Here is a 12,840-nt window from a genome sequence, read left to right as displayed (position 1 = left end):
CCATCCATGCGATAATGTAAAACAATGTAAGTTAAATAAGAAAGTCAAGTTTTATCCAATGAAATGTAATCACATAAAAAAAAGATAATTTTTTATTTATTTTTGTATTTATGTGTGAATATAAAAATGTCATTATATGTCATTCAACATTTGAGAAAGATTGAGAAAAGTGAACGAGATATAGTATCTCCATGGAAACAGCCTCACTTTGTTTACATTGGTTTTTGATTCAGTATGTAATTGCCTGCTGTATTTTTTTCTCCATTGTTCTTTTCGTTTACAAAATGAGATGTTTCACTGTATATATCTCACTAATGATGATTTTCAAATTTAATAAATACAATGTGTCTGAAAGTAAAGATTAATAAATGACCAAAACACACCTTTATATTCCAGTAATACGCCTGTTGTTTAAGAATATGTACTTTTTGTGAGTGCCAAGCTAAAAATCACATTGGAAACTAATGCAAAACAGTCAGCTTTTCAACTCTGCTGCGGATCGAAAATAGAGCGTAGGTGTATTCACATTCACACCACATGTAATTTTCCGTGTTGACTGTCATAATGCTCGATAAAAACTTACGTATTGGAAATGAACTACTGGAAATATCAACATTTTCAGCCTTTTCCGAGGAGTGGTCACACAGTGCGGGCTAAAAACAAGTAATGTTGCCGGATGTGATAGGCCATGTTGAATGTAGGCGAAGATTGCCTCGAAATACATTATATTTGGTTTTGTGAATACAGATTCCCCAATATTTTTAAATTGGTTTGAAACTATGAAAGAGTAACAAAGTTAAAAAGGCAATATAGAAAATATCTATATTGTCAGTCACGCGATTTTCATTGCAGCCATTCTACATCGCTGTCTAAATGTTATCTTCAATCTTGATGTATTTTCTTAGTTTTTACTATCTCTTAAATGCAATTTCTAATGTATAATCTTAACGTATTGTAGGCCACTGTAAAGCACTTTGAATGGCCGTGTGGCATTGTGCTATAGAAATAAACTTTCCTTGCCTTGCCTAATGTAAAAACCCTCCCAATGTCTACAACTCCGGAAGAAATTAAGAGACCAGTCTGGATTTTTCTTAAATCTTCATCTCTGCACAATTTATTGAAAATGCTCTTAATTACAAAAAATGCATTGGAATTTGGTAGAAATGTTGTCAGTAGTTTATAGAATAAAACAAAAATGTTCATTCTACTCAAACATATGCCTATAAATAGTAAAACGAGGGACACTGACCATTTGGAGTGGTCCCTTAATGTCTTCCAGAGCTGTATGCATGGGACTTTGACTAGCTCAGGTTAACGAGATCAAGGTAATCTTGTAACACAGTTTAAGCTACTTAAACGTGATGAGTAAATCCGCTGAGCAAACATTTTAAGGACCAGGCTAAAGAAATGGGTTTGCAAGTTAAATGAAAAACAAACTCTAACCTAAATGTTGTTCCTATACTCCCTATGTGGGCAGTGTAAGTGTGATTAAGTTTTGATGGGTTTTCCCCTTTTCTGTTTAAGTCTAGAAATGCATTTTGTTTTGAACATTTTCTGTTTGTATTAGCAACCATCCCAGTACTTCTGACATTGGTCTACTATTGTGAAAAAAGTGGCCTTCATTTTTGTACATCAGCCTTATGGCAAACTTGCAACCAGTTGATCAAACAAGGTAAGTTAAGCTGCTTTATTCGTCAATTAACACAAGGTTAAATTGAAAATCTTTTCGCATATCCACTCAAGACTTCACACTCCAGAGGGGGTCCCCATGCCCTGCCCTGGGGTTAAGTGCCTTGCTCAAGTACACAAAGGCACCGTAGATTCCACTATAGTTTTACTACTAACACCTTCCTGTCCAGTGCCGGGGATCGAACCAGAGACCTCATGGTTACTGGTTGGCCCCTCTTTTCCTCTCTAGGGCATCCTACCACCCCAAGTCGACACTATATTACAGTGGGCTCTGCACTATGGCTGACCCTGTGCTCTGACCTCCTCTGAAGTAATATGAGAGGGGACATGGGATATGCGAAACAGACAAATTACTATGTGCCCAGTGTACAATTGACTAAATGTACTTACTGTAGTTGATACATTCCATGGTATTGTACACCACATGTATTTCTGTTTTCGTTTGGTTACGTTTTAGTTTCCCTGCAGGCGGCAGAAACTGGAAAACACCTGCTAAATTCCCTCGGGGATGGATTGTAAACAATTGGTGGTTTTCGTTTGCGCTGAAATCTGTGTGAAAATGGGAATGAAACAGGGGAAATAACACAATATGTATAGAAACACAGTGTTGAAAACGATATTTCGAAAGTCCCCTTGTCCTCTTAAGAATGAGGGATGTGGGGATAGTACCCACTAATTCAATCTTTTAAATGTCAAAGGTCCCTTCCATTTACTCAATAAACATGTTGCTGTCTTAGTTGCACAGTACACTACTGTTTCTGACCAGGAAGTGAGTTGAAAAATATGAACCATCAGGGGGAAAAAAAACACTCAATAGATTACTTTCAACCAAATGGTTCCAGGAACTAAGCAAGTGCTATCATGCAGATAAAGGACAGATTCCTGCTAGTGTCTTCATCTCATTTGAACAACGACAAACAAGATAAGAACTGAGATTGTTTGACCCCCATAGTTGGACAAGCTGAAAAATGTAACGTTTTGTTAGAAAGATTGAGAGTTTAGGCATCAACTTCAGAACCAGATTTGAAGAGATGAAACACAATATAGAAAGTCCACTTTGAGGCACAAACCCTTGAAGTTGAGGGCTTGACAGACGCCTAAACTCATATTAGAATTAAAAATGTTCAGGCCCCGAATTGTTCTACTCTGAAAAGTTATAGTAAAAGTGAGTTAAACAATAGAAATACATTGTTACAAGTAACAAGTAACAATGGGGATCCGCCTGGAGTGTGTGATGCTCTCACATGATTGGCTACCTCATCGCCTTGCTGCATAACAATGTGTTGTTGCCAGGTTCAACATTTTGAACGGACAACAGGCTGGCCCCATACAAATCAACAAGGGGGCTGAGGTCACTAAAGCCTTGTTTCCACTGAGCAGTACAGCTCGGTTTGGTATACGGTACGGTTTGGGACCCCAACGAAAGGGTGCCAAAAATAGGTATTTCAAAGTCCGCTTATTTTGGTACCCTTTCCAACTTTGACAGTCGAAAAGTAAATCATTGTGTGCCTTCCAAATTGTACTGTTCGTTCAGTGGAAACGAGGCTAAAGATGGTTCGATTGAAGCCTTTTTCCCCATCGTTAAACAGTGACTGGCCCAGAAAATAACACACTCAGCCAAACTTGGTCTGATTTGTCATGTTTTCCAAATCATTATTAAAGTATGAGTCATCATGTTTGTCCTCCCCTCAGCACTTCTGCCTGACCACCGGCACCGTTGTGGTGTTGCTTGAATAGAGGCTTTTTGATCCCTGGCACTGGGAGATGCAATGAATCACCCCCCTCCCCCCCCCACACACACACAGAGTGCATATGGGTGCTGATCCAAGAAGATACAGTGGACAGCATGTAATTGTCTTGCTGACAATGAGGTAATCTCTTGAACTTCTCTTCAACTCTTAAAGCCCCTTGTAAAAACCAAACCCACAAAATCCTTCTGACTATGGAATTCGGGGAGTTAGTTGCATGACAGTAAAGCATCTTAAACAGAGTTATAGAAATATTCATCAATCCAAATGAAAGATATTGTCATTCAAGTTTGATCAACTTTACAGAAATTCGGTTTTAGATGAGGCGGGCTATGCTCTGGTTCTTATGACGCAATAAGTATGTTGAACCAATCATAGCAGTTCTCTGCCTGAACGTTCTATAAAAACAATAACGGTTGGCATGGACAGTCCTGTCAAACTGTTTTTTTTTTACTTTATGTTTTATAACATTAATGAACATTTACTTTCAATCGTATTTCATTAAAAGCTTATTGAGACACCCAACCTTGATATCATATATTGATTTTTACGATTTTACATCAACTTTTACAGATGCTTTAAACCCTTTTATCTATTCAGCTCTAACTGCCTTTGTGCCCAAAACATGTGATTCATTGAAAAGATGCATGACTATGTTTGCAACGGCCGTAATGGTAACCGGTCATATGCCTGGGTTCTCCAAACGTCCACACGACCAACCGATGACTATCAGCAGCTATACTGTTGTTGTTTGTTTTCCAAACTACAATGACCCCATTCAACTGAGTTCAATTGGCTTTTGAACTATTTGAGCTCGCACAGAATGTTGGAGAGAGAGAGAGATGGAGAGAGAGAGAGATGGAGAGAGAGAGAGATGGAGAGAGAGAGATGGAGAGAGAGAGAGACTACATTTCAGACGTCAACACACCACCACCATCAATTGCTCGGCAAACATGCAGCTTTCCAAACAAAAGGTGGAGGGACCATCAAGCTGTAACCCCACACTGACCATATGACCCATAGCACACCTGATGGGTTATCCAGACAAAACAACATCACACCTCGGAGCACCGGGGTCAAACAAGCCCGGGCCTGTCTCACTTTGACCCTGACTGAAGCAGGAGTCAATATAGAAGAGAGAGAGAGACAGAGAGAGAGAGAGAGAGAGAGAGAGAGAGTCACGATGCTTCTGCAAACACAACGCCGGGGGTTCCAGAGCAAATGCAACTTGTGTCACAAATGTCACACACACACACACACACACACACACACACACACACACACACACACACACACACACACACACACACACACACACACACCGTGCATATGGGTTCAGTGACTAAGAAGGAAATGGGTGACCTACTTCTCACATGTTTGTCACCTAGTTTCAGGGTTTCAAATTTCCCTAACAACCGTGTCTTTAAACAAAAGGACACCGATGTGCCCGAAAGGTCGTTAAAAACTTCTCTATCTTTGTTGTTTGATCATTGTCAGATTTGTCCTTTTGCAATTGAGTGAGTTAGTTAAAGGTGCACTATGTAGTTTCAGGGGAGGGAGATTTGTTGACTTTTTGCAGGGCCTGTAGTTAGTTTACAAAATATATTTAGTCTACATGTAAATGTTAGTATTGAATTATTCAATCATCATAAATCGAAACAAACTTATTTTGAGGCACCTGGAACCAAACGTAAGATTAGAATATAGTTGTAAATGCTACTGTGGAACATGTTTTATAGCGCCTGGGCAAGTTACTGTCCGATTGACCGCATCCATGTGGGAGCATTGTAGCTTAACTACCAATCGAATTAACTGGGTGTATTAACTCAACATTGAGAAATGTATTTAGTACGACTAACATGCCTACTTACATGTATTTCAAAGGCCAATTTCAGTCGGATTAACAAACATTGGGTGTTAAGGCCTTTGCACACCGGTCGCGACGAGAATAAACGAAACGTAAAAGCGAATGTTTTGAAATGTGAATTTTGTCGCGTCTCACTTTAAGAAGCGACGACCCAAAAATCGAACTCAGTTCGAAAAAATAAAAACCGCAAATTCGTGATGCGAAATGACGGCGCTGGTGTGGAAGCTTGTATTGACTCTGTATACGTTCGTTAATGAATGAATTAATCGCACGAATAAAACGCGCCTGGTGTGCAAAGGCCTTTACACTTATCTCACAGTCCTGTTTTTAATGGACTATTGCCTGGAAACTTCTGGTAATTATTCTCTGTCTGCAGAGTCCAGATCAATAATGCAGAAACACAACCAGTATATCTGGTTATACATTCACTCACATTACAATAATTTGAGGCAAATTATCTTCCATTTTTCTGAAAAATGAATAAGTGGACTTTGTGTAAACAGTTTTTTTCCTGCACATAATTCAGAGTAAACGGGACGCTCCAGTGGCATAGTGGGTAGAGTGCATACCATAGGCTCAGTCGCAGTGTCGTGGGTTTGAATCCGACCCGTGGACTTTTACTGCATGCCATCCCCCCCTCTATCTTCCCATTTCTCTGTCACTATCTACATTAAATAAAGGTTAAAACACCGAAAAAGTATCTTAAAAAAAATTCAGAGTAAACAAATGCCTTCTGTGGCTAACATCACTTTCACTTTTCACTCTTTCACTTTCACTCTTATCCACTAACTGCAATTAAAATAACACAAAGCAAGAAAAAAAAAACGTGTTAAGCCTTGATCCAGTGTGTGTGTGTGTGTGTGTGTGTGTGTGTGTGTGGAGACTCGAGACCATGCCACAGTGCTAGGTTAAGGGAGTGCTGTGTGTACACTGCTAAGGGCACAGTGTTTATTCTTAGGGCACAAACCCCCTCCTACTTCCTTCCCGTCTATAACAAGCAGCCTGGGAACTTGTCCTGGGAACATCCCTCCCCCTTCTAGAAAAGAATGTAGGCCCTGCTGCCAAACTCTTCTGTTGTTTATACAAAAATAAATAAATAAACAAAACCCCAAAACAAAACATGGAAAGCCTCCAAATGATCTCATAGCGAGGTCAACGTCCGGGTTTACAGAACATTCTGTGCTGAGAAAATAGCTTGATGATTACAACATTACAACATCTGCTTGGGCAATGAAATGACACGTACTGTAGGTAGCTGCTAAGAGGGACAGGAGAGATAGAATATGTATGGTAGGACCCCCTTTGTTCACATACCAGTTTACAGAGCCTAGGCTGTGTATTAACAACACGCTTTCTCTAGAATTGCTGAGTCCAGATGCATCTCAAAAGATAGTTAACTACAAAATGTATCAGATGACATGATTCTTAGCATGACTCTAAAAATGTTGACCAATAATTTCATCACAATTTCACCATTGACCCAATCACAGATAATGCAACTCAAACAGATTTCACCTTTGATATGTCAGTAAGAGCATTGCGTTCTGTTTACCGTGCAGGAAATGGCGACATCTCGGAAATACAAGACCATGACCAAATCCGTAGAGACTGACTGTTGCACAATGTTCTGGAGGCCATCATCATCATCATCACACAATGTACACTAGAACAACAGATTGATTGATAGGAAGAAGGAAGCGGAACGATCCATATACTATATTTTCATTCATCGTTCCTATTGCACCGTGGGTCAGAGATAAACGCCATTTTGATTCTGATGTATGTCTCGCATAATATCAGAACTGACAATACATTTTGACTAATCTAATACAGCTGGTCTAAGTGTCTCCAAACAGGCTACGAGGCTGAACAAATGTCTGCGAGATAGACAGGCACATAACATAAAGGGCATACATGAACTATTAATCTATTTAAATTAATATTAACCATACTAAAGCCCATACTAAAATTCCCTCGGTGTATATTTTGGGATGTCGGCGACTGCATGGCGGCAGTGATGAGCTGGCCAGGCCACAACTGTGGACATGGATAAGCGTGTGTGTGTCCCTGTGTGTGTGTGTGTGTGTGTGTGTGTGTGTGTGTCCTTGTGTGTGTGTGTTATACTGCTCTGTGTGGTCATTCCATCAGAGAATAAAGTTTCAAAAGAATGTGTGAGTCAGCTGAGACACATACACGACACATCACCAAATGGATTAAAACGTGATCTGTGATAAGAGTGTGCGAGACACGGGGAGATTAATGTCCAGAGTCCAGACCAAATCACCCTCCACAGATACGACTATTTCAAAACTCAAACGCTATTTTAAAATCCATGCGCGATCACCAAAGGCTTACCTCATGTAGATGCACCAATCGACAGTGTTGTTGTCATTCCTCGGAATTCCTCACGGAGGGGTAAGAGAAGTTACGCACTATAGCTTTAAGAAAATGGGCCCAAGCACAACAACATAAGTTTTTATGTACAAAGAGAAATGATAGTGTGAAAAAGAACAATGTCAATAAATATGGGCAATATTTTATTTTGAGTTAGGTGATCTTTCATATATCATGTTATAGTGTAAGTGGCAAAGATGAATTTCCTGTTAAACAATTTATAGGATGGTTACAGTGCTATTTGGAGCCTTAATCTGGAATCTCCTCTGATTTGCATACAGCTCTATTTACAGACGTGTGTCAATATCAACTTTTGACGAGCACAATTTTGTTTCAGAGAGAGTTTATAGCCAAAGACTAAAGTACACTAATCTGCAGACAGATAATGCACATGGGAGCATCAATGCAGCTCAATAGGCTGTTATGTGATCGCACTTACAGTACTGAGTTTATCAATTCAAAAGCTGCTTTGCCTATATGGACATTTCCCGCACCAACCATAGCACGCGTCTATCTAGCTTTACATTCAAACTAGATTAAACAGGAGCGTTAGTTTGTTGACATTTTTATTTAGATAGATGCAGGGAATGAATTGAAGTCTTGTGCATAATTCAAAATAGCACAACACAACAAGGAACACATTGTGTTGGCAGTTTTTTTCTTCTTGTTACCGGAGCGACTGCATAAGCAAATGTAAACTTTTTGCATAAGGGTTTTATAATGGATGTGGCTCCCTGTCTTTGTCTGGCGGCTATTTCCAGGGAAAAAGCTTTTAGGGCGCACAGGAAGTGACGGTTTTATGCTCCTAGAATTTGGAATGTAAATAAGAATGGAGGAGTTGGCTATGTTGGCAAGGACGTAGCTATGGAAACAACATTGAGGTGGACCCCCAATTGAAGAGAATTCAAAGACAGTTGGAATACATTTTTGATTCCTTTTTTTTCCAATGTCTATTTGTGCAGTTATTTTACCCTTTTATTATTTCAACCTTACATACCTCTATTATTCTGTCAGTAGTGAAATATTATTATTGGTATGGTGGTGTTACAACAATAAGTGTCCTACTAACAACTGATGGGAACCTTATTTGAATATTAGGAGGGATCTGTCCAACCCCAATATAGAGTATCCCTGCGTTCCAAATCACATACTTTTTCTTTTTACTACACTACCTACTAAAGTACAGAAGGCATACTTCAATTGACATGCATGTATTGGGACATCCTAAATATTTTTCTGGCATACTAAATAGTATGAAAGTAAGAATATTGGAATGCAGGGTTTATTTTAAATGCGGGCCTCGTTAATCGGCCATGGATGTGCAGAAAATGAAAGAAATCCTATATATTCCGAACTACAGGGAAGTGGTAGTGCAACAGGTGTAGCAGGCACCAGACAGGGAGACAAATATTACTCTTAAAACTGGATTTATGGAATGACCCGAGAAACATTTGACATGTTTTGTTTAAATGTCAACATGGCTGATAGAGGAAGGAGTTAAGCAGCACACACCCTCAGGGCCACTCTGCACGTAGACACAAACAAGTTCTGTACTGTAGCCATGGACCTATTAAAAGAGACTGTCACTGCAGCCCATATTCAAATAGCACAGCCAAGATTTAATTAGACTCTTAAAGGTGTATTATGTAGTTTTAGAGGAGGGAGATTCGTTTACGTTTGCAGAGCTTGCAGTTAGTGCACAACACATATAATTCTTAGCATTGAATAAGTATATCATCATAAAGAGAAAATATTTTGAGGCAACCAGAACCAAACATACGTAAGAGTAGAATACGTTTGTAAACTAAACTGTGTGCCCTGCTGTTGTAAACAATGGTGAAACAGTAACTTTTCAGGAAGCTACCTAACTTCAGTGTTCCAGGGATCACATTTTCCTGTGAGGAAAGTTTGTTTATTCAGTTACGTGACTACTTTAGAAAATGTTCACTTCTCTAACACACAAAGTTACATAGTGCACCTTTAAGCTTAAAGGGATATCTGTATGCATTGCCAGTGTAGCAGCTTTAGACACTTTTGCAATGTTTCAGGGCTTTTTCAGTATTTCAATTTTTTTTGCAGGCCTGTGTGCAAGATTTCACTCAACTTTTAACTTGAACCAACTCTGCTTCCTTTTTAGACAAGTCTGTCACTTCAAAACTTTAAAACTGCGAAGGACTGGGCCTAATCACACACATCACAGCTACAGTTCTGAGTATTGGCTGCTTTTAACAAGTAATTATGCAGCTGAGCGGCCTCCTGTTTAAAGATAAACTTTGTTGTGCGTCAGCTGACTTCCCAGAAACTGTTGCTTTTTTTAAAACCAAACGGGGGCGGGGCAGGCGGGCTGTTGCTATCGGGAAGTGGAGAGGCCTTTCAACCAATCACATGCTCTCGTCTGAGAATGGCAAGCGAGTTCCTCAAAAGATCATGTTACCAAAACAAACGGCCAGTTAAAAAAACGTATGGAGGAAGCTTTCTGAATGGAGAAAAAGCGAGAAAAAGTTGACCATAACTGAATGTAGTTTATTTCTGAAACTAATTTGAACTAAGTTTTCTTGAGAAATTCTCAAATGTGTGTCAAAATAGTCACTTATTGGAGCCACCAAATACCCACTTCCTTAGAAACTCTGCAGAGAAAAATGTATATACTTTTAAAGAAAAAAACAACAACTTTATGAATGTAAATAGACAGACACTCTTCACTTGTTATATAAGCAGGGCTGAGCATTGAGCAAACCTTAATCCTACTGGGTTTGGCAGCTCCTGGGCAGTGATCAAAGCCTGATTATAATCAATACAAACCTCCACAGGATCTGAATGTCAAGTATGTGTGTTGAGACAATAGCTTCAAAAAACCGCTCCTTAAAACGATCCCACGAAAGGAATGTCTTCACCTGCTAAAAGGGTTTCTACACGCTTTCAAATTCTTTACAGCTGAAATACTGGCAGTGAAGTCAACAGGCTACTTACATGTTAAAGGTATTTTTGTCAACAGATAATGTACACTTAAGGTAAAAACAACTGCACCTGCAAAATGTGAAAAATGTGCAATAACATTCTAGTGAGCTCTGTATCTTTCTTAAAGGTGCAGTATGCAGTTTCAGAGGAGGAGGGTTTGTTTACATTTGCAGAGCCTGCAGTTAAGTTAAGTTAAACATATTTTCTCTACATGTAATTCTTAGTATTGAATAATTCCATCATCATGCATCAAAACTTAATTATTTTGAAGCACCTGGAACCAAACATAAGACGAAGAATATGTTTGTAAACCAAACTGTGGGCCCTGTTGCTGTAGACAACAGTGAAACAGAAACTTTTCTAACTTCAGTGTTCCAGGGATCACATTTTTCCTGTGAGGAAAGTTTGTTTAATTCAGTTATGAGAATACATACCTAAGAACATTTTCACTTCTCTGACGCACCCAAAGTTACACACTGCACCTTTAAAAAGGACATTGGTTCCAACAGCTTCCTCATTAAGTTCCTGCTATGAGTGTCATCTAACTACAGTGGGAATAACTGTGGTGAGAATGTCTAAATCTAGATCTGACTGGATTAACAGCCCTGTCGAAATAATCAACCGCAAGCAACATTTTAATTTTTAGTTTGACGCAGATTATTTAGGCCTAAGATTGAAGGATAAGTGTCTGTCATGTGCATGTAAACAAAGAGGCCCAGTCGAGCTAGCAACATGCCCATGTACAGATACTAGGCTGTACAATGGTTTTTTTTCTTACAGTGCGCACACAGTATGTTCAGGTAGCAAATGAGGGGGATATATTCACTGATGTTGACAAGCATTCTCCAGAATCACTTAAACATTTAAGTATGAATTGTAACATAATTTGCATCTCTTGACATAATAGGTCCCATCATGTCCAACCCGTCACTGATAAACAAGCTCAAATTAACCCTATCTCCATCCAATCAACCGTATATTAAGCCTTAACATTAGATCTTAAATATCCCCTTGAAGAGAAAATATAATGTATTCACTAGCTCCTAAATAATGTATTGCTCTAATAGGCAAGTTCCCAACATCAAGGTTGGTTCAAAGACTTTACTTTGCATATTCCGCCCCAAGATACTTCAGCATTGCTCTGTGCTTTCCACACACACACACACCCACCCCCCAATACACTTGAGTATGGTGCAAACAGCCCTAGAAGATTGCCTCAGCCTCAAATCCCCCAATGTATTTCAGTCTATTCTTCACAATGAAACGGTGGTTAGACAGACTAGAGAGTAGAGAGTAGGTTTATATCTAGAGGGACATGGAATGGTCCGCTGTGGGTCGTCTCCATGGTTACGTTCTACTCCATTTCCTCTCAAGACCTGTGTGAGTGTGTGTTTGCACCTGGTAACCCGCGACGACAGGGAGGATCTGAACAAACAAGGGCGGCAGGGCACTGTAGTCGAAAAATCATCACCAAGGATTCCCCCGGCTTAAAATGGTCTACAGCACGAGTTAGGGTTTTAAAATAGACTATTTAGGCAATAAGAGAATATTTTTTCTAATACTAGGTCAAACAAGGTGATTCTTGAGAATGCTTGTAGTCAAAATCACTTCTCATAATCTGAATATATCCTTTAGATCTGCCTCTTGTCCTTACTGTGTTTGTACTGAAAAAAGAGTCCAGTGTTAATACACAGCCTAGGCTCTATAAACTGGTATGTAAACAAATGGGGCCCACTGTAGCTGGCAACATGGCAGTTTACAGAGCCTAAGCTATGTATTAACACCTGATCACAGGTAGCAGATCATGAGGAGATATTCACTGATTTTGACAAGCATTCTCCAGAATCCCTGACTCTACTTTTAATGCCATAAGCAACATTATAGCACAAAAGGGTGGAGCTGGTGTGTTTGACTACACACCTTCTTGACTACAACCTTATCAGAGATGTAAGTGGGTAAAAGCCACCACAAAAACACTGCAATTTCTATATTGCTTCCATTTGAAAGTACCCAGTCAACTATATATTAGTTGATTATGCCACCAATTTCCAGGCAACGAAAACAGACTTCCCAACTCAAAAACTAGACAATGTTATGCAATTTTTTTGAGGATGTTTGAGAACTGCTGTTTTTTAACCCAGTTTCACAATCTTAGCTTTCTGCTGGTGCATTGGTGTGTTGTGC

Source organism: Ammodytes marinus, assembly GCF_949987685.1.
Source record: "Ammodytes marinus genome assembly, chromosome: 13".
NCBI classification, from domain to species: Eukaryota; Metazoa; Chordata; class Actinopteri; order Uranoscopiformes; family Ammodytidae; genus Ammodytes; species Ammodytes marinus.
Note: the sequence above shows the minus strand (reverse complement) of the source record.